This window comes from Lissotriton helveticus, chromosome 9 (assembly GCF_964261635.1).
Source record: "Lissotriton helveticus chromosome 9, aLisHel1.1, whole genome shotgun sequence".
NCBI classification, from domain to species: domain Eukaryota; kingdom Metazoa; phylum Chordata; class Amphibia; order Caudata; family Salamandridae; genus Lissotriton; species Lissotriton helveticus.
In genome coordinates, this window is record NC_136070.1 from 817575464 (window position 1) to 817596612 (window position 21149).

At 45.6% G+C, this 21149-nt stretch overlaps 1 protein-coding gene and 1 long non-coding RNA gene across 3 annotated transcripts in view; one reads left to right on the forward strand and one right to left on the reverse strand.

Moving 5' to 3' along the window:
- LOC144782995 (homeobox protein six1b-like) overlaps positions 1-21149 on the reverse strand; it is a 177413-nt gene that overhangs the window by 128875 nt on the left and 27389 nt on the right. The window lies entirely within an intron of this gene.
- The window catches only part of LOC144782997 (uncharacterized), a 242671-nt gene continuing 237922 nt past the window's right edge, over positions 16401-21149 (forward strand). Inside the window, exons 1-2 of the long non-coding RNA XR_013601353.1 lie at positions 16401-16498; positions 18474-18535. This is a non-coding gene — a long non-coding RNA (uncharacterized LOC144782997). The remainder of the gene's footprint in view (positions 16499-18473; positions 18536-21149) is intronic.

Genomic DNA, 21149 nt, shown 5'->3' on the forward strand with positions numbered 1-21149 from the left:
GTGCCAGATACTCTCCATTTAGTCGCAGACTGCTGCAGGGCCAATCAGAGGCATAGCTATCAACAGTACAGCAGGTACAGTGGCACCAGGGCTCAAGGGTTTGAGGGTCCACTGCACCCCCCATTAACTCCTTCCGTGCTGCGAACGTTCAACGGACGTCACTTGCACTACCTCGGCAGTGCTGCGCAAGTCCGTTGAATGTTCCGACCCCGCCGGCTTAATAGAACGTTCCGCACCAGCGCGGAACGTTCGAAGCAGCGGAGGGGTAAAGCTGTCTAGTCCACCACATCAGGATATCAGTGGGGCCTATCTTCCTTGCTTGCACTGGGGCTAGCGGCATCCATGCCACCCCAATGAGGTCCTGGCCTGGAACCAAGCTAGAAGTGCTCCACATATTTGCATGCTGCTATGGTTAAAAAACGCTCCAATATTTCGAACAGACACTGATGAGCCTGTCTTGTCTTTCATACAACAGTATGTGACATTCGCCATTCCAAAAGATGGTGCTGACAAGAGCTTGAGACAACAAGTTCTACGGTTTCAAACTCATAGATGTCGGAAGTACTGTCATCACAAATGCACTTTTACATGAGATGAGATGGTGTTTTGGATTCCCATGACCTGTCATCTCAGAAGGAAGAGTCAACAGATTTTTGTTTTCAGTCAGATATACACTCAGAGGCAAAACAGAGGTTTGGTTGTCAGTTCAAAATCCACGTATGCGCTTTCCATCAAAAAGAAGAGAACCCCTTATCTTATTTCGGTATTGCTATGTTTTCTCTGAGCAAGTAGAGAAGTTGTGGGTATTAGTAGACACAGACCAGAGTTTCAGCTCCCAAATGGGGCAGTGGTGAAAGGAGCTTTTTTTAAGCTGTCTCAACAGTAAAGGACTCTGTCCATGCCCTCCTTCTATTGTTATTGAGATCATTGTGGTGGCCTTGCTTAACTCAGTGCTTGATAATACAACTACTTAATACTCCAGTCCCTTTAATATTAAATTGAGGGTATGCAGACAGTGAAAATTGTTGCTGCCCACCAGGTTTGCGGACAGAAAAGAAGGTCCCCAGGTTTGTCTCTACTGAGATAACTCCATTAGCCGACGAAGAGGAATCTCGTCAAGTTCAAATTCAATTGACTAGCATTAAAATAGCTTCCCAATCAGGCTTCATGTATCTGTCAAGCAAAATAACCATCTGTCCTGTCACGAGTCCTCCTTCCAGGGAGTCTGGATTTGTTGATGGATCCAGAATCTAGCTCCGCAAGCTCTGAAGGTTAAAGGTACGCTGTCCAGGCACCCAGACAAGAGGACAAAACTCCCTCTTGGATTTCCAAACTGTTTCCATTTTGATACAGAGACCTTAAAAATGTACTATTTTGTCAAATATTGGTGGCTAATGATACACAGCTGCCTCTTCAGTGTGTGTTTTAGGTTCCTGCATTGAGGCCATTTGGTATATTGAATGCATGGTCTACCTTGGGAACTAATCAGTAATAATAACATGGATGATGCTTTTGTATGACATGGGAACATGTACATTGAATTTGAGTAACATCTGCTTAGAGTCTGCACATACGTGGGTCCAAACCTGTACATTAGAGCACATCAGTGAATCTGGAATTCATGGAGGAGCCAGGAGGCGTATGGTAAATGGTCATAACATTCCTCCAAAAATATAAGAATGAGAATTATCAACTAAAAATACCCTGAAACTGTCAGTAGAGATTATCCTTATTTATTAAGTGGATGTATCTCGCCAAGGCATTAAGTAGTTTTTAATAGACGACTGTGGATAGCAAGGAAATATTAATTAAAGGAAGTAAATAATTTAAACCCTCGTTTTCTCTTGTTTTCTGAAAGAAAAAAGGTCCCGAGTGTGTTTGAGCAGTTGGGGATGGAAGTCCTATGGGCTGCACTGCGTTCCAGATAGAAGTTAAGGGTACAGCAGAACGTTCAGCTTTTTAAATAAAAGAATATATTTGTTTATGAATTTGAATAGTACTTCTTGGAGATATTGGTCTAATTTTGGATAAATGATTGTGTGGTTTCAAATCAGTTTTTTGTTTATACATATCCAAAGGAAAATTGATTATTTTTGACTGGTTGTCAATTTGGCGCCTTGTCCCTTTGGTTGAGGGGGCCCCCTCTCCCGTTGTTCTAATTAAATATATCTGGGACTGTTTAATGAATTTGGGTAGGGGAGATCTATTTATTAACCCAGTTAAAATTTGTAAGAATGATTATAGTTGTGTGATGGATTCCTGTTTTAGAAAGCAGATGTTGGATACAGAAGAAAGGGCACTGATGAAGCCCAGCACTCGCAGTTACAGTTATGCTGAAATGTGTGCATTCAACTGAGCTGTACCTTTTATGGGTTAAAAGTAGATACAACCGCTTATTATTAACTGGGTTTCGGTTGGATTTTTTCATCTCCTTTTGGCTCATCCTCATGGGGCAAACAAGGGTCAGAATCTCTTGCCCTGTGGTGCGATGGAAAGTCTCCATAGAATATGCTCCACTTTTTAATGTTTTTTAGTTTTTAATGAGGTGCCTAGGAGGTCATATATCCTCCCCATTTTACAACGTGCAAATTTTAGCCAGGTTCAACCTGCTTTCATCTTTTTACAAATATTTTGAGGTAACACTGTACTTTATGTTCTTAGCTTTTTAAAGTCTGCTGTTAGGCTTAGATCCAGCTGTGACTAAAAGTTTGGGGTATATATGGCTGATCGCTATCTCTGTGAGATCACCCTTTTATCTTCAGTTGTATTTGTGTATTTTGAACTAGTTTTTAATTGTTTTGTTAATTTAATATTAATCTCATTGTATTTATTCTGAGGATTTTTTTTAAATATTGCATGTGCATCGATTTGTTGTACTTTTATGTTTTTTTCTTCTAAAAGCTGAATAAGGTCTGTTTGATTGATTGATTGATCTGTCACCGGTCCTAGTTTTGTGTATGCGTACAGGTTGGGCATGATCCTGGGGAAGAGACCTAAGGGCCCTTGTTTGTATAGTAATTGTAACTTCATTTATATAGCGCTTACTACCCCTGAAGAGACATTGAAGCACTTTACACTGGGCAGCACGCTGCTCTGGAACCTAAGGTTAAGGGCTAGTCCAGTGTTATTGGTTGGTTACTGTTAGTTATTTATTGGGATTAGTCTTGTGCGTTCAAGTTACATAAAATCTTATCATGGCCATGAGATAGCATGAACCTTTTCCATGAAGAACCTTATGTACAGGGCATAGGAGCTTAAATACAGACCACAGGTGTTCTCAGCCAATGCAGCATTTTCAGTGTCATAATAGAAAGCGCTGTGGTGTTTTGAACTGTTTGTAAGCACCTCAGTGAGTGTTTGTCCCATACAGGGAACTTCAATAGTCCTAATGGCTCGTTCTTAGTGCCTTGGTGACTATTTTAGATATGCACTTTAAAGGCCTGATGGCCAGGATGGGTGCCTTGCTCCAGCAACGGGTGTGTTATGCTGGGGAATAGTGCAGATGCTATGGGCAGGGCTTTCTTGGAGCCTTCAATCAGCCAGAAACTAGGGGGCATATTACCAAGCAATAGCAATAATTATCACTAAGCTTGGTTAGCGGGTATAATAATATCGCCGCGCTCCGACGATTTTTACCGCTGAGATACCTTGATATTATCAAGGTTTATCTCAAAAGCGGTAAAAATCGTGCGAAATGCACGAATATCGCTGAAAAATCAGCGATATTCATGCATTATTGTGACAATGCTCATAGCCATGTTATCCACCTTCCATTGGATAACATGGCTAAGAACTGCTCTGGGCAGGCGTTAGCTTTTGGAGATAATCGCGCTTAGCGCGATTATTTCCAAAAGTAGGTAATAGGAGATAGCGATGTAGCGACTGTTTCCAGTCGCTAACATCTTGGCACACCCACTTTGCATGTCATTAGCGATAATTATCGCTGACATGCAATGTGGGCCCCAAGATGATCGCTATCTCCTAATAGGTGTCGCTAACTGGCGTTAGCGACAGCTAGGTAATAGGGCGATAAAATTATTGCCGCTTTAGCGTGAAAAATTCCCGCTAAAGCAGCAATAAGGCCCTTGGTAATATGCCCCTAGGTTCTTGTAGCAGTACCCCCCCCCCCCCCATACCCTGTTTTTACCCTGTTTTTAATGCAACTTTGACTGAGGTGTAATGGTTGCCCGCTTGTTCCATCCAACTACAGACCCATCAGCTTACTGGATACTACCCAGAAACTGATGGGCCGAATTCTACTCGATAGACTATTTGGCTGGATGGAGGAGAACAAAACATTGACCACCCTCCAAGCCGGATTTCGATCGGGCGTCTCGACCATGGACCAGATCTTCCGGCTCCAGGCCCTATACTGGAAAACTGCAAGAGTAGAGGGTGGCAGCCTCTACCTTGTCTTCGTGGACCTGCGGGCCGCGTTCGATCTGGTTCCTAGGGAGAGGCTCTGGACGGTGTTGGAGGAACTAGGTTTCCCGCCCTATTTACTGGATGCCCTAATTAGATTTCATACAGGGAATTATGCACAGGTGAGGTGTGGGAGGAACGGAGAATTATCGGCCCGTTTCCCTGTAACTCGGGGCGTACGTCAGGGCTGCGTATTGGCCCCTACACTTTTCAGTCTATATGTTAATGGACTGATAGATGAACTCAATAGTGTTAGGGACAATGATGCTCTGCGCGTGGCTTCCGGCCGGGTGCCCGCTCTGATGTTCGCGGACGATACTTTGCTGTTGTCGCAGACATCATCGGGCATCCAGCGGGTCCTGGGTGGGTTTGTGACCTTTTGTACCTCGCGGGGATTGGAGGTTAACTTGGAGAAAACCAAGTTTATGATTTTCAATTCCCCGAGGCACACCCGCCCGAATCCCGTTCTGAGTGGCACTCCCTTAGAGCGAGTTAAGACTTTTATTTATCTGGGGGTTACGTTGACCGAGCACTTTGTATGGGACCAACAAGTATCCAAATCTTCCCTGAGACTGTCGCAGATTATGGGGGGTATTGGCAGATTCCATAGAACTTCAATATTCAAACCTGTTGCCCCTGTACTCGAGATTTATAAAACACAGGTGAGGTCAGCAGCCTTGTATGCTGCAGAACTTTGGGGACACACGAACACACATAACTTACTGAAGGTAGAACAGGCCTTCATGCGTAGTCTGGTTGGCCTTCCCCAAAGCACGCCTCTTATACCACTACGGTTGGATATGGGCCTGGAACCCATCAACGAACTGGCAGCTGCACGACCTCTACTCTTCTGGAGAAGGCTCTGGTCTGTGCCAGAGCTTGTATCCTTTAGAGCAGAATTCATTGCAATTTGGGGGCAGCTAAAGAATAAGAACATACCCTGGCTAGTACATATAAAGGCTCTCTTCTACCAAGTTGGTTTGCCCCAATTGTGGGACACACCGGAGGATAGCTGCGCGAGGATGCAAAGGTCTGCGCTAGTGGCGGCTGTAAGGTGTTATAACCTTAGAATACTATATTGTTCGACTTCCTTGGGTAGGCTGTCTACTGAGTTCCTATTGATGAAAATTGAACCCAAGACGGAGGTATTCTTGGACTTAGTGCAGCCTTTACTCGCAAGAAAATTATATACTCAATTGAGGCACGGTTCTCTACCGATTGGGGCATTGACATCTAAATGGTAAAGTCGATGGAGGGTAATTGTCCTGCCTGTAATTATAGCAAGGAAGACAATGTACATATTTTCTTTTTCTGCCCGGCATATAGTGAAATTCGGAAATGTTGGCTTATCCCATTGTGTAAAAACTTGGGACGTACAGCCAGATTCATCAATGTCAAATTCTGCGATTCCTAAATTGCGAGAAAAAGCAAATCGCAATTTAGAAATCGCAGAATGGCATTCATTAATATTTGCGAGAAAAAAAAGCGATTCGCAAAAGGCCGCAATCGCCGATTGCGAGTCCCCGAAAATCGGTAAATATTCGCATAATCGGCCGATGTTGAAATTGCGATCTCGCAATTACCGATATCGCAAATTGCGATCTCGCTAACTGCGAGATCGCAAAAACGGGAAGTCGCATCCTGAGCACAGTGATGACATCACAACCAGGAAGTAGGCAGGTTCCACCCTCATTCAGCAGTGAGAGCCTGAACTGGAAGCAGCATCATCAGAGGACCCCTCCAGTGTGCCTACAGGAGTAAACTAGGAGACACCCCAGTGGCAAGCATGTCAGAGGAAGCTGCAGGTGGATCTTCCAGTGAGAGAAAGAGGAAAATAAAATTTTCAGAGCAAGAGCTCGAATTTTTGATCGAAGGAGTCTGCAAGGACTACAATCGGCTCTTCGGTAAAGACTCCAGAAGGGTGCCCGAGGCCGATAAAAGGCGGCTATGGTTGCACATCCGCGCTAAAGTAAACTCTGTGGGGGTGACCCAGCGCTCCGTGGACGAGCTAAAAAAACGCTGGTATGACCTCAGAGGGCGGTCAAAGGAGAAGATTGCGGAGAGGCTGGGGGAGAGTGTGGCGACAGGTGGAGGGGAGCCCACTGTCCCACCGAATACACCACTGGAGGACCGAGTGGAGGACCCCATAAATCCGCAGGCATGCGTGGGTGTGACCCAGCTGGACTCCTCCCGACCCACCCAAGACACACCAGGTAAGTGCCATGCGACTGCGACCCCTTGTCCCCTAACAATGTCCATGACTCCAGAGCATCCCATATCAAACCCCAGACATGCAGCCAAAGCACACCACTAAAGCGCTATTGCATTGTGGGACATGTAGTCTGACCACAATTACCATCTTGCCCCATTAAGCCAGACATGCTTAGTGAGAGTCAATCCTGCAGCGAGTCAGGGAATGGTAGTCTGCATGCATGTAGGAAGCCTAAATGTGTAAGAAACATGTCACTAATCAACGTCCACTTTACATCACAGGTGGCGTAGAAGTCCCCAGCACAGACAGCGATGGCCTGGTAATTGAGGAAAACACGGAGGACACAGAGGGAGACACACATCTATCCCCACAGCCCAGACCATCAGGGCAAGCTGCCGCACCAGCGGTCATTACACCACCTGCCCCTGTTGCCAGTGCCACACCTGCGCCACCACGCGCTGCAGTACCACTGCCCGTCACACAACCACCAGTGGGGCTTGCAACACCAGCAGCAGTTCGCCAACCAACCCGCCGCCCTGCGGCTGTGAGGAGCCGGTCAAGCGGACTGGTGAGGGATCAGCGCACTAACAATTCCTGTGCTGGCAGGGAACAAAACGTGCGACCAGGTGGGCTCTCCATTGAGCGCCATATGCTACATGTGCATCAAACCCAGGCCCGTCATCTTGGGGCTATCCACCTCCAACTGGACAAGACCGCCCGAAATGTAGCACACATGTCAGACCGCATGCACGCGGTCCAACTACATAATTGGGAACACGACCTCCCAGCTCTCGCGACCCTCCTTGGCCATGCAGGTCCAAATGGTCCAGTGCTGCCAGGACGTCGCAAGAGCTCTGGAGCATGTGTCAAGAGCAGTGCAGGGCATGCAGGCTGCCGGCCATGGCCAGGCGAGGGGGGGCTGACGACACAAGTGAGGCTACATCCAGCCATAGCAGCCAGTCCATTCCACCGGTGGTAGCACCCCGCCGCAGCAGCAGACACTCTGCTGCCTCATGGCCTAATCAGGAGGAGGATGTAGAAAGGAGGTTGGGTACATCTGCCCGGAGGCGGCATTGAACAATAGTAAATTTACATGAGGGGCCATGCTGCTGCTACATGCATGCCCTCCTGAAGAACAGACATATGACGCAATATGTCATTCATGTACCAGTTTGCAGAATGCCCAGTTTATTGTGCTGTAACAATTACAAATATTCTGACTACCTTAATCTGACTCATGTCATTATTAATGTTGTCATGCATGAGTTAAGTAATGGGTGTGGGGAGTGGGTGCACTAGAAATAGTTCATGCAGATTTGGTTGCGGCGCCTGTGTCCTTCTTCAGGATTCTCACCGCGTGCGTGACGCACATGTGCAGGTGGTCGGTTGTCCCCTTCCGACTCACTGCCAGAGATGTCTACAGGTATCCCGCGCTTGGTAGCAATGTTGCGGAGGATTGCACACACGGCCACGATGCGGCAGCAGACCTCTGGCTCGTATTTGATGGCCCCACGAGTCTTGTGCAGTATGCGGAATCTGCTCTTCAAAAGGCCAAATGTCCTCTCAATGCAATTTCTTGTGCGTATGTGTGCTGCATTGTAACGCCGTTGCTGTGGTGTTGCAGGGTTGAGGTATGGCGTGAGGAGGTACTCACGGAGAGCGTAGCCGCTGTCACCTGAATGATAGGAGCAGAGGGTGAGTGCCTTAGCGGCGCAGCAACATTATCACAGTGTAATATTGTGGGGCATGTGTACTTACCCAGTAGGTGTCCTTCACCAAAGTCTCCCCTGGCCAGTCGTGTGTGAATGCCACTGTGCCGGAATATGAAGGAGTCATGTGTGCTCCCCGGGTACTGTGCCACTATGTCCGTGATGATTGTCTTTGCATTGCACACCATCTGGATATTGAGGGAGTGGTAGGACTTGCGGTTGCGATACATGTATTCCGTTTGTGCTGGTGGGCAGATGTGGATGTGGGTACAGTCAATGCGGAATTATTATATGTGGAAATTGTGCTACATTGTAAAATCGCAGCTTGGTGTCATTCAAGTCCTGTTGGCTGGTGGGGAATGAGATGTAGTGGTGTAGCCGGGTCAGCATGGCCTCCAGGAAACTCCTTAGGCAGCGGGACATGGTGGGCTGGGATATCCCCCCTGCGACAGCGACTATCCCCTGGAAGCTTCCGGTGGCCAGTAGGTGCAGGCTGCACAATACCTGCACATGGGTAGGAACGGCATTGGTCCTCCTTGTTGGGTGCTGCATCAGGGGGTCTAGGTCCCGGATCAGCTTGATGATCATTGCCCCATTTAGGCGGTACTTCGCGTAAATTTGCTCCCTGGTTTGGCCCAGAAGGGTGACCCGCACACGGAATATCCGCTCCTGGATTCTTCGTCTGTTCCGTGCTGCTCGCTGTAGCCATGGCCGCCTGACCACCATGTAGAGTCCTGGCATTGTGAGAGTCCTCAGGCTCCAGCTGCATGTCCTTAAGTGTGTTTGGTCAGGCCTGCACCTGTTGGTAGTTTACTAATGTTTTTTTGAATTTTTTTTTTCCTTACTGTTTACCACCTGGTTTGGGTTCTCCTTAAATTGCGCGTCGCAAATAGCGATTTTCGGGTTTTTCGCAATATGCGAATTTTCATGAATGGCGATTGCGATTATTTTGCGAGTTCGCAAATGATTTCGCAGAATCCATGGTTTCTCGCTATTTCAGATTCGCAAATGGGCTTGTTCTAGGATTCTGCGAATTTATTTGCGGACTCGCAAAATTTATTTTGCGAATTCGCTATTTTGGATTTTTCTCTATCATGAATCCCTTTCTTTAAAATTGCGATCGCAATTGCTAATTCGCAGCTTTTGCAATCGCAATTTGGCTTCATGAATCTAGCTGATAGACAATGTGCACAAGCCTGCAGAGTTTTAACATATGATACTGCCCCTCCCATTGTCTTCCCTGTCTCCCGATTTTTATATGGCATGTGGCGAAGAAGAACTGTTTTTATTAACAAAAAGTAATGCCCCCTTGCTTTTTTCACATCTTTGATAACTCAATGTTTAATAACTTTTTAAACTGTCTGTATTTATGGTTTTACTTCTGTGCTTGTATATATTTTATTGCACTTTTATGGTCATTGACCGAAATAAAGTTATCAAATGGAATGGAATGGGTCCCTGCTAACCAGGTTCCAAGTACCATTGTTCTTTCACTAAAACCTGCACCATAATTGGCATCACTTCAGCAACCCTCTATAAGTCCTTAGTAAGTGGTAACCCTGGTACCTAGGGCATTGAGACTGAAGAGATCCCCTTAGGGCTGCAGCACAAATTATGCCACACTAGGGACCCTTCACCAAGACTATACAAACTACCATTGCAGGCTGCGTGTTTTGGTGCAGAGAAAACTGAAGAGTCGACATGGCAGACAACCCTGTGTGCCGTGCCCCCATACACTGCATACGGTTTAGGTAAGTCACCCCTACTGCAGGACTCAGCCCTAAGGCAGGGTGCACTATATCCCATGTGTGGATGTATCTGCATGAAAAGATATGGCCCTATAACATTTAAGTCCATTCTTGATTTTTGTAAGTGCTCAGGTAAGCCATAGAGAGGAAATTGGCTGGATACTTGTCATCACAAGCTTCCTAGCTCCATGATGGCTTCACTGTACCCTAAGATGTTTGATAGCAAAGATCTTGTCTTAATAAATCCGCCCTGAATCCAGTGTTGTATTTATTAAGAAATGAACACAGGAGACACCTTAGAGGGTCCCCTAAAAACCTACCAAGCACTGGTATGGCCTTTGACTAGTCTTAGCCAGCCTGCCACCCTCCAACATGTTTCTGACCTCATGAGGTGAGAGCCAGCACTCTCAAAGGCCAGGAACTAAGCCTGCTCTGGGCAGAGGTGGTTCATACCTCCCCCAGGCCAGGATGGCCTTTCAAGGTGGGAAGCTTCAAAGGTAATGCTGAGTTTGAAATGCGACCCAAGCAGCTCCAGCTAGTGGTGGATGCCAAGACCGCCACCCCGGTCCTGCTACACATTTGGTGGGAGGGCAGGCAGGAAGATTAGTTAAATTAGGTGCTGTAGAGCCCACTTTTCATTTCCATCCATCTTGGTTTGGGAGGGCATTAGACAATTAGGGTCAGGGTGGTGCCCCTTCCCACAGGAAGTGGTCACTTAGAGGGCGTAGACACCCTAAAGGTAGGTAGCCCATTGGCTACTACCTGTCAACCCCTTTAACACCCCTAAATTTAGTATTTAGTTAGCTATCCCTGGACCCTGAAGTTTAGATTTGATGTATACAAAAAAGATACAGACAAAGAAGAACTACTGACCCGAAAACAGAAGACCTGCTGCAGAATTTTGGCACACAACCCTGCCTGATGCTTTCAGACTCAACAATTATGGTGTGCTGTCACGTCCTGCTGGTGTGAGGACTCCAAGAACCCCGTAGCACCCCAGCCCTTTTCTAATCACCAGAGAACTCCCTTAGGGTAGAGGAAGTAGACCCCTCCAGTCCGCAGGCACCGAACCTGCTGCTCCCAGTGACTCTGACACAGTATCCAAGGAAAAACAAGTGCATCAGCTCCGGAGGGTCAGATCTGTTTCCCCACCAAGTTTGGAGACACCAAGGCCTATCGGAGCCATGCCGCTCCAATACCCAAGTACCGGACTCCCTGCAACCTATACCAAGAAGAAGAGTCCAATCCGGCCTCCAACTGTCCAGGGCAAGCACCTGTGGAGGGACATTGAGACCCCCGAGACAGACTTTGTGAGTCACCCAGCTGCTCCGGAATCATCCCTGCAATCTGCCTGTTCCTGACGCACGCTGCATTTGTCTTCAATGGTGCATAATTGCGCACAAAGTTGATTTATCTTGTGAACTTGAAAAATTCATATCTCAAAAAGTACTTACTGTTGAACAAAGTTCTTGGTCTGAAAAATTATATAAAAATCTTTGCTGTTTTTGTAAATTTGTCTCAGATTTTTTTGGAGTGTGTGTATCATTTATTGATTCTGTGAGTACAACAAAGGCTTAGCACTACCCTCTGATAAGCCAAACTGCTTGCCCATAATACCACAAATAGAGCATGAGTATTATCTACTTTTGCCTCTGTAGACCAAGCTGGGTCACACTAGACTCTCTTAACGGTGCACTTTACTTTAGTGCACTATATAGAGAGCCAGCTTCCTACAGCTACGCACTATGGTGCTGCCCTGTGATTAGAAAAGGACAGAGATCTCTGATTAGTAATAGATGGAGACAGGTTTCCTCGGCATCGGTCCTGGGAACACCAAAACATTTATGTAAACCTGCTTGTTATGAAAATTCATGATGTGGAGGCGCAGCTTCAGTGCATGGGATTTAGGAGTCGCAGGGCAAAATTATAGTTTGGCTTTTTGGCTCTCCCTTATCCCTAGCAGTGCCCTTCTTGTAGCCTTTTGTGGTGGCATCATAAAACAGCTGCCTATGGCAGATCTAATCTATCACCAACCCTGACTCAGGCTTTTCTAAGCATATCTGCCAGTAGATGTAGGGAGTAGGGTATTTCTTCTACTTGGACCTATTGGTGTTTGGAGGAAAACACAGCACCAGGCATGTGTCCAGGAACTGGTAAGTGTGTGTATGAATTTTGTGAAGTGTGGGAGCTTACATAGGCATTATAAAGGTTAAAATATTAAGGTTTCAAGTGCCATTGCTCGCTTGTCTGAAGCTGAAGGCGACGTACGGATTCTGCAGAAAGGAACTAAGTGAGTGTGTGTGTGTGTAGTATGTGCTGTGTAATTGCTATATTAAAAAAACTCATTTTTAATTCCCTGTAATTCTTAAACCTTGCACAAACCATGTTTAAGCTGAACATATTATAATATTACAATGCCACTTGCCACTTAAAAGGGCAGCACGGTTGCGTCAACAGAGAACACGTCGAACAAAACGAAAGGAGTTAGAATCAAACTGAATACAAGAAATGGTGATGTGCTAATCCTCAATTGCTCACCATATTGTGGCAGTTGCAGAAGCTTAGTTTCCAAGATTGTTCAAAACATAAGATAGATGGGTTTAGAGGGGAGGTTTGCAATTTAGGGTGATCCAGAGTCTGAAAATCAGAAGTATTAATGATCTGCTTCTCTTTGTTATGTCTGGCACTGCCAAGAGTTTTTCTTTTAAACACATACAGAGAGAGTGGACTTTAGATGAGCACCTCCAGCCACTGCTCAGTGCTTAATTTTAGCCGGTGGTTTCCTGTGCTCAGCACTGGCACTTAATTCTCAACACTGGTGCTTGTGAAAGCTGCCACAAGGTGGCTCTATCTGGCTAATTTGGCGATGACCACAACAACAGGTAATCATTCACCCAATATAAGTTAAAAGTGACTATTACCTGCGCCCAAGCCATTCTTATAGGTTTAGAGGCCTGAAATAGTCCGAATTTACACACTTGTAGAAGTGTGATGGTTAGTAGTTGTGGTGTTATTATCGTTGGCAGCATGGGAGTTGGGCAGTTGGGAGTTTGACATCTAATGTATTATTCAACTTCCTATGCTGTGCTTCCATTTCAATAAATACAATCCATTGTTTTCGGGACCAGCAGCTAGCAGGGACTTTTTAGTAAATACAGAAGATGGGTTAAAAATAATGCATCCCCACTAAAGGAAGCACATTGTGTGAGTTAACCAAATTCTTAATTCTTATAATATAAGTATGTAAATGCATTATAGTACTTGTTGGGTCTGCTTTTTCCAGCAAATACTTTTCTGTATAATAAATGCTACATGTGGCTGTAAAGCTTCCCCCATCGGGGTTAGATGGCCCTTCCCTCCATTGAGTTTCTGCACTCCCCCATACGGCAAGCAAGTTCGAGTTTATATGTTATTTACATGCGTTCCATCTGAATAAAATTGCTGCTCTACCTGCTGTTATGACTCATGATTTCAGGTTTATGCATTCCTGTACACTGTGGCCAGATGTGTATTTTCTCCGTATGCTGAAATCTTTAAACAAAGAGCAATTTAATATTATACAAATACATATATACATACACACACACACACACACATATATGTATATATATATATATATATATATATATATATATATATATATATATATGGATCAGCAACCCATTCCTCCATTACAAAACAGGACTTGGCACGCTCAGGTTGAATTCAGCAGTTTTATTACGGGAACTGTCCACTCGATCTTTTTCACAGCAATGCCATATCGACATTTTCTGCATTAAATACTATCCCCTCCAGTTAAAGTGACAGTGCATTTGATTTTAAAAGCGTTTTTAACATCAAAGTTCCGTAATACCACATTATTCAATAAAGTTTTCCCTGCTTTTTAGGTCTTGCCTAGGCAGCGCTTGCGCTGTCTCATTGAGACATGCAGTATACACTATAGCAGGGAAGCTTTGTGGAAGCTCCTCCTACTCTCCAGCCATTTTTTTCATTGGCGTGTGTCTTAAATGCTGCCTTCAGATTGGTTGTAGGCTTGTTAGTCCCTCCTTATGAAGGACATGTCTTCATTTGTGTTCTTCCATGGCTATTGGCCCCTTTACTGCAGACTACTTTCTTCCTGTGCCTCCCCCTCCCCCTCCGATGCCTGGTTTGCCTTTATCACCTCGGAGCAAACTTTTTTTAAGCGCGAACAGTCGAGTTAAGCTCCATTACGAGTGCCTGGTTTGCCTTTATCACCTCGGAGCAAACTTTTTTTTTGCAGATTTATATAGCGCGAAGGGTCTAGTTATTCCAGCGCTTTATACGAGCACCAGTTACCGTTGTACAAGGACACATTCATTATGTGGTGGGCGCGGTTCAGAATAAGTGATTTGTCCAGAATCACATGACGTTGAGCCGACGCCGAGGCTCAAACTCAGTTTCCCAGCGCCTAGGTTTAGCAGTCTAGCTCTCCCTTTTCAAGAACTTTGAAGAAACGGGGACGATAGTGGTAGGTGTGTTTTTGAAGGAATATGGATGGAGAAAGAAATACTATGTTCTGGTGCAGAACATGAGTAGGATACTACAAACTCATTTGTTACTAAGACCAGGAGGCATCGGACCTCCGGCGGCAGGAGATCTCAAGGGCGGCAATTCTCTTATTCCGCGACAGCGCCAAGCCAACAAGCCTGGACTTCCACACGGAGATGCTTCTGGCTGTGCACCGCACCAAGAATGAGCCGGCCAGCGTGCAGCGCCTCCACACCACCATGTAACTTTAGGGAGTAGTTCTACTCATTTAATTGCAGCGTTGCTTGAGAAGGGTGGGAGTTGTTCTGCTCTGTGGTGAGTTTTTATGGAGGTCGAGAGTAGCTTAGTGAGATGTGATACCGTGTAGGGGTCGATCCTGGTTTCGCCTCGCCGGCGTCAGATTGGCAGTCATCGTTTGCAGCGGTGAGTCCGAGCTCTTGGGGCAATCTGTGCTTTCTCTTGAGACGCTCTCTTGGGGCTGGATGCCCCTGCCCATAGGAATATATAGTCAGAGTTCACCGCTGCCCCTCTCCCGCTATCTCAAATAAGGTTAATAGGGGCAAGGGGAGGCAATGTACCAATGTAGAACAGAGCGGCGAGAGTAGACACCAGTCGGGGCAGAGGCGACATTGCCAACGGTGCAGGGGTTACAGGCCCCCACCATCAGCAAAACTGTCTCAGGAGTAGGGCCCGCTCGGAGCATTTAACAGATGGCCCTCCGACTGGTTTAGCTGTCTCCGTGTTGTGGTCCGGAGGTACCACAGGCATTGCGATGCCCTGGTGAGTGCAGGCCTCTGATCGTGTGAATTGGGGGGGGGGGGCAAATCTGAAGCACTGGGGCTGGACACGCTGTCCTGGCATGCAGGGAGACAAACAGAGGCAGCCAGTTTCGGTTTTGTGGCTTGAGGAGTGCAGTCTTGGCGTTTTCAATTCTCGGGTCAAGTTTATGCGTGTAGCGCTTCAGAGCGCTGGTAGGGATATGTTGAAGGTCATTCCGCTGAGCAAGTTCAGTGTAACGTCACATCAGTTTTGAGTGCTCCGAGCGGGCTTGTCTGCAAGGCCGTGAGGCATGCGTTGCAGCTGCAGGCGGCTATATCACAGACGAGGAGGTAGCATATCAGCCACAGACACCTACTTTGGGCCGGGAGGCTTCCTCATCTCCCATTATGGGGGAGGGAGATTGTATCCGCCGCATAATAACTTGGGGTCCGACCAGCTAAATCAAGATTCATGGTAATTGTGGGGAACTTGTGCAAGGTTTTCTCTGTCTATTGCGGCAGACCCAATATATCCGCTTTCCTTACTGTTCTATAGTTTTTTCTTGTCTGGTAGCCAATATATGACCTTGCGTGTAAAACGCTATTCCGGGGTTGTTTGGTAACTGGCTTGCATAACAGGTGGCATGGATTAGGGCAGGAAGATGTGGTTACAGCCTTTAAACTATCAGCCCACACCGGGTGACTCCAATTCCTTACACCAGGCTCATCTCTCAAATGCCTGGGAAAGCATATGGTGTGATTTATCTGAATTTCCGGCAGAGTTCACCTGCACGGGTGTAGGGCAGAAAGAGGCAAACGGATATATGAATAGGAACGGTTTTATAAAGCGATTCTGTAGGTTTGATATCGTTGACCGGGCTTTCATGGCACTAATCCCACTTATCAACTAAACGCAAATGGGCCTTTCCCTTCAACATATAGGCACTATGAAGCTGGGCAGTGACCCTCACAGTGAACTTTTGTAAACAAGTGCCAAATGAAGCTTAGTGGTGCTAACTGCACTCTTTGTCCCCCCAGGGCCAAGGACATGAAAAAACGCCCAGGCCTGTTCCGGAGGAGGAACGAGTCCCTGGGAGTCAACCCTGGGAGCAAGCTGGACAAAGCCATAAAGACCGTCAAGTAAGTGTCCTCCCGCCCTCTTCACTCCTATGCTTCTGCTCAAGATGTCGGCACTGTTCAGAGTGAAAGAAGCATATTTCTGTCTGCTGAAGCCGTTTTATCGATTATTCTTGTACCCTCACTTCTGCTGATGTGTGCATGTAGCTGTTAAATGTCTGTGGCGCGGTGCATCTTGGCACCCTGAGACTCGGTCTGCACACTGTTTTTTGCTCGGTGTAGGTACTCCCTCTGAGTGGTGGGTTCTTTCCACCCTCTCATAAACACCCTCTGGTGTACTTGTTCTGCTTGTAAGTATGCCCCCTCAATCAGTTGCGGCTTGGGACATTTGAAAATGGCGGGGCATAAAAGTTGTGGACGGCGCACTGTGGCGAGCAAGCGCAGCCAGCATGCATGAACGCATCAAGGGTGCACCTCGCATTTCTTCACATGACCCTTCAATTTTCATTAAACTGTATCCGTCACGGCCTGATAAAACACATACTGTTAAAACAACTACCAACCAAAATTCCATTGTCAGCTCTCTGTTCCCAGTGCACAAGGCGATGCTTCACAATGAAAACATTAAACAACCATTAGGCATCCCATTTCCAAGAATGTTCACTTAGCGCGCAAAAGGACATGGCAGAAATCCAGATGTGAAGGCAAGTCACAAAAAGGAATTTTGTTTCTTTTTGTGACCCGAAAATGTAAAGAATGCAAAACACAATCTGTATTACGGTAGAGGTTGGATTACACAATTAGACTATCTCAGGGCTTAAAGTATGTAGCAGATTTTTAGCAAAGGGAGATAAAACTGAAGATAAAAGAAGTGAAACACGTAGATTGCCATTTCACGCAGGAATACACAAACTGATAGAAACTGCTCAGAGCACATTCAACTGCCCTCTTACCAGTTTTGCAAAAATCAAGCCAGTGCGAGAATATTGTTTGGGTATTGAAAATAATAAAACAAAGTCAATAAACTTAACTTACCTTGCCTTCCGCTTCCCGCCTTCAAGTTAGCTCCGACTCCAGACGTCCTGTTGTTGAATTCGTCGTCACGCAGGAAGCCAGGCAGCCTCCCTCCCCTCCACCACAGCACAGCGCTGTGATTGGTTCGGCCGGCTGCCCCAACACCAGGTCATTTCTCTGTATGCTGCAGCATACAGAGAACAGGGAGAGTGGGAGCGGTTACTCGAGGGCAGGGGGGAGCGGCTTGCCCGCTGTTATTAAAACAGTTAATACTGTCTGTTTGGACAGCCTCTCAGGCTGCCCAAACAGACAGTATTAACAACAGTGGGGAAAGCCACTCCCCCTGCCCTTGAGTAACCCATCCCACTCTCTCAAGCAGGAACTTCTGCTTTCTCGCCGTGCGAGAAGGCAGAAACAAATGGTAGTTCTCTACTATTTGTTTCTGCCTTCTCGCACGTCGAGAAAGCAGTGGGGCGGCGCCCAAACGCCCCCATGGAGGATCCGCCACAGCAGTGATACAACTTAGTCTAAGCATATCAGATAAATCGATTCTTGTGAGGACTCTTCATCAAAGCTCCAAGAGCTGTTCTTATAAGTGTCATTGCTTCTGAGGAAAGCGTTATCGGTTCTTTTAAGACTTATTTTGATTACTTTCTCTTTGTTGCGCACTATATAAAACAAATGAGTGGGCTAACACGCTGGCCTGCGCACATTCCTGTGTCCCGTAAGCTACTGATTCAAGTTAAAGCAGGGTAGGCTCAGCCTTTCATCTTCCGAAGGGTTCTAAAGATGAGTACTGTTGCCTTGAATAATCTTTTAGACAGCCTGTGTAGCCTGCTCCTGACCTTGTATATCATAAAAATTATGCCTTACTGTTTCTGGTAAGGATGCTATCTGTTGTGTCTGCCCCAAAAGGCTGCTGTTTGCGCCAGGTTTGCCAGTGTGGCACAGTGCCCCAGAAGATTGATGAAGTGCTTACAGACGCTTTGTTCTTAGTCTTACTGTTCTCTCCTTACCCCTGCAGGCCTCTGCCCGAAGATGCTGTCAAGAGAGGTGAATCCTTCGACAAGCTATTACTACACAAATGTACGTTTTGGGCCTTCCTTATTCCTGCCACCCTAATGTAGTGAACAATGATCAATATAGCCTTCACTCCAAAGAGTCAAAGAGCTTTTAAATAAACAGAAGTTTATGGTAAATGTTTTAATGCATAAAAGACAGTTATCCCATCATGCAGGCCCTGTCGCTCTCGAGTACACACTCCTACTTCTCTCCCTACACTACCCATTACCTATTTAAGCTAGTAAATTACGAAAAATGTTCTTTAAGAAGCGTTGCTTGGCTACATTAAAAGAAAAATCTTGCGGAAGCACTTTAACCCTTCTTGATGCTCTTCTCCTGCCCAGCCCCCCCCCAATGGTACAATATAAGGATGGCAGCTAAAAAGCAAAAATGTTTTCTTGGGCGAATTTCAGTACCTGATACAGTCTTGGTAGTCGCTTGTGCCTTGTACCGATGCAATAGGTCTCGCGTTTACGCAAGTTTAAGCTATTGACATTGCAAATAACAATGCTTTTTATTTTTGTTTTCTTTTTTAAAACATAAATAAAAAGCATTGTCATTTACAATGCCAATGAAACCTATTACATTGCACGTAGATAATAATATTTTATTAAAATCTTGTATTTTAAGTGATATGACCACCGAAGGCCCTGATTCTGTATTAAAAACAGAGCTTTGGACTATACCATTTCCCGCTAATAGGCAATATTTCTCTCCATGTGTTCCCATACCTGGAGTTTCCTGCAGTTTGGTGCTTACTTTCCCTCCATATTAAAGAACAGTAGATGTTTCAACACCCAGGCTAATGTGCTGCATAGCTAACTAGTACATATAAGGTCCCAAAGGCGAGACCTATGCATAGCAAATGCTTGTTTTCAAAACCACTTAAAACATGTCACAATGCTTTATTGTTCTCTGTTGACTTCATAACATATTGTAACGCCCTGTTCCCCCTTGGAAAACACTGAGCATAATAGCTACAATACAAGTGTCTTTATTTGTGACTAATATTGCTGTGTCCCTTTCACTCTCCCCTTACGAGAGTAAGACCTTCATAATAATTTTCGGATTATGCACGAGCAGCCACTAGTTTAACCTTTTATCGTACTGAAGTGGCTTATTAGTTACAATCAATCACCTCCCAAAAATATATAGTTATTCAGTTAATCAATAATCGGGGTTATGTACTTCATTCCCAATATGATAATACAACCTTATTGGTATTGTGTTTTCTCCTATATTAGGTGCCTAGTGCTCTGATCCTCTACCCCTAATTCTTCATAAAGTCCACATCAGAGGTTCAATATATATATATATATATATATATATATATATATAATATATATATATATATATATATATATATATATATATATATATATATATATATATATATATATATATATATATATATATATATTTTGAGCTCCAGAATCCCAGGAACATCAATCCAAAAGGAAGGTAGCACACGCAGGGGAGGTTTCACAAAGATTTAATAGGGAAACCAACAGCAACGACGCGTTTCGCCTTAGGGCTTCGTCAAGTTGTGCCTAACTTGACGAAGCCCTAAGGCGAAACGCGTCGTTGCTGTTGGTTTCCCTATTAAATCTTTGTGAAACCTCCCCTGCGTGTGCTACCTTCCTTTTGGATTGATGTTCCTGGGATTCTGGAGCTCATTGTTAATTCGGGCACACCCCCGATGTGGCGTGCACCCACGCGAGTGTGCAACTGGCTGGTGTTTGTAGCTTCCCATATATATATATATATATATATATATATATATATATACACAGTCCACGGGCTCACTCTACTCAGCAAGTAACTCCTCAATTAACCACCAAACAGAACTGCCATCATGGTCAGGATTACCATAAAGATCATCGGCTACAGAGCCGGAGTGTCTACTTGTCCCGAGTGAGAAGTGTTATTGACACAAAAGCTATAGATCAGACAGATACCACTTTGCAACAGTTTGAGGATGCCATGAAGGGTATTGTGACGGATTCCTGTGGGGAGATATATATATATTACCTACTGGCGGTCGCCAGTAGGTATATATAGTTAGGATTTTTTCTCTATGGGATTTTTGAAAATTCTATGTCTAATAACTTTGGCGTTTGTGGACGGAATTGGCTGAAATTTTCAGGAAAATGGAACATTTTGTTTCTGAGCAGCCCCTGAAAATTTGGGGGGGGTTCGTCAAGGGGGGGCCGAGAAAAAAGGGGGGTCCCAAAACGTGTTTTTAACATTGAGTTTTCCATAGGGCGGTTGGCCTCACTTTTAGCCCGAACTGCTGAATGGATTTGCACGAAACTTGGCAAAATTGTAGGGACTGGTAGCCCGATGTGCCTTTGCTAGGTCTCAATATATGTGCTCCAGTGGATTTTGAGAAATTAACGTTAAAAAAAAGATATATATCTGTAACAGGGGACCGGGCAGCGCTCCAGTTCGCGTACTTTTCGCGTTACGGAGCTTTGTGAAGCGAAGCTGATTGGTTCTCCGGCGTCTGTAAACATTCCAAACAGTCCGTAACGGCCGCCATCTTGTCTCTCGGTAGGATCGAGAGACAAGAGGAGGCCAAAGCGAAGGGGCAAATGACCATAAGGGGGCATAGTAGATCCTCCCTGACCCCCTAGGT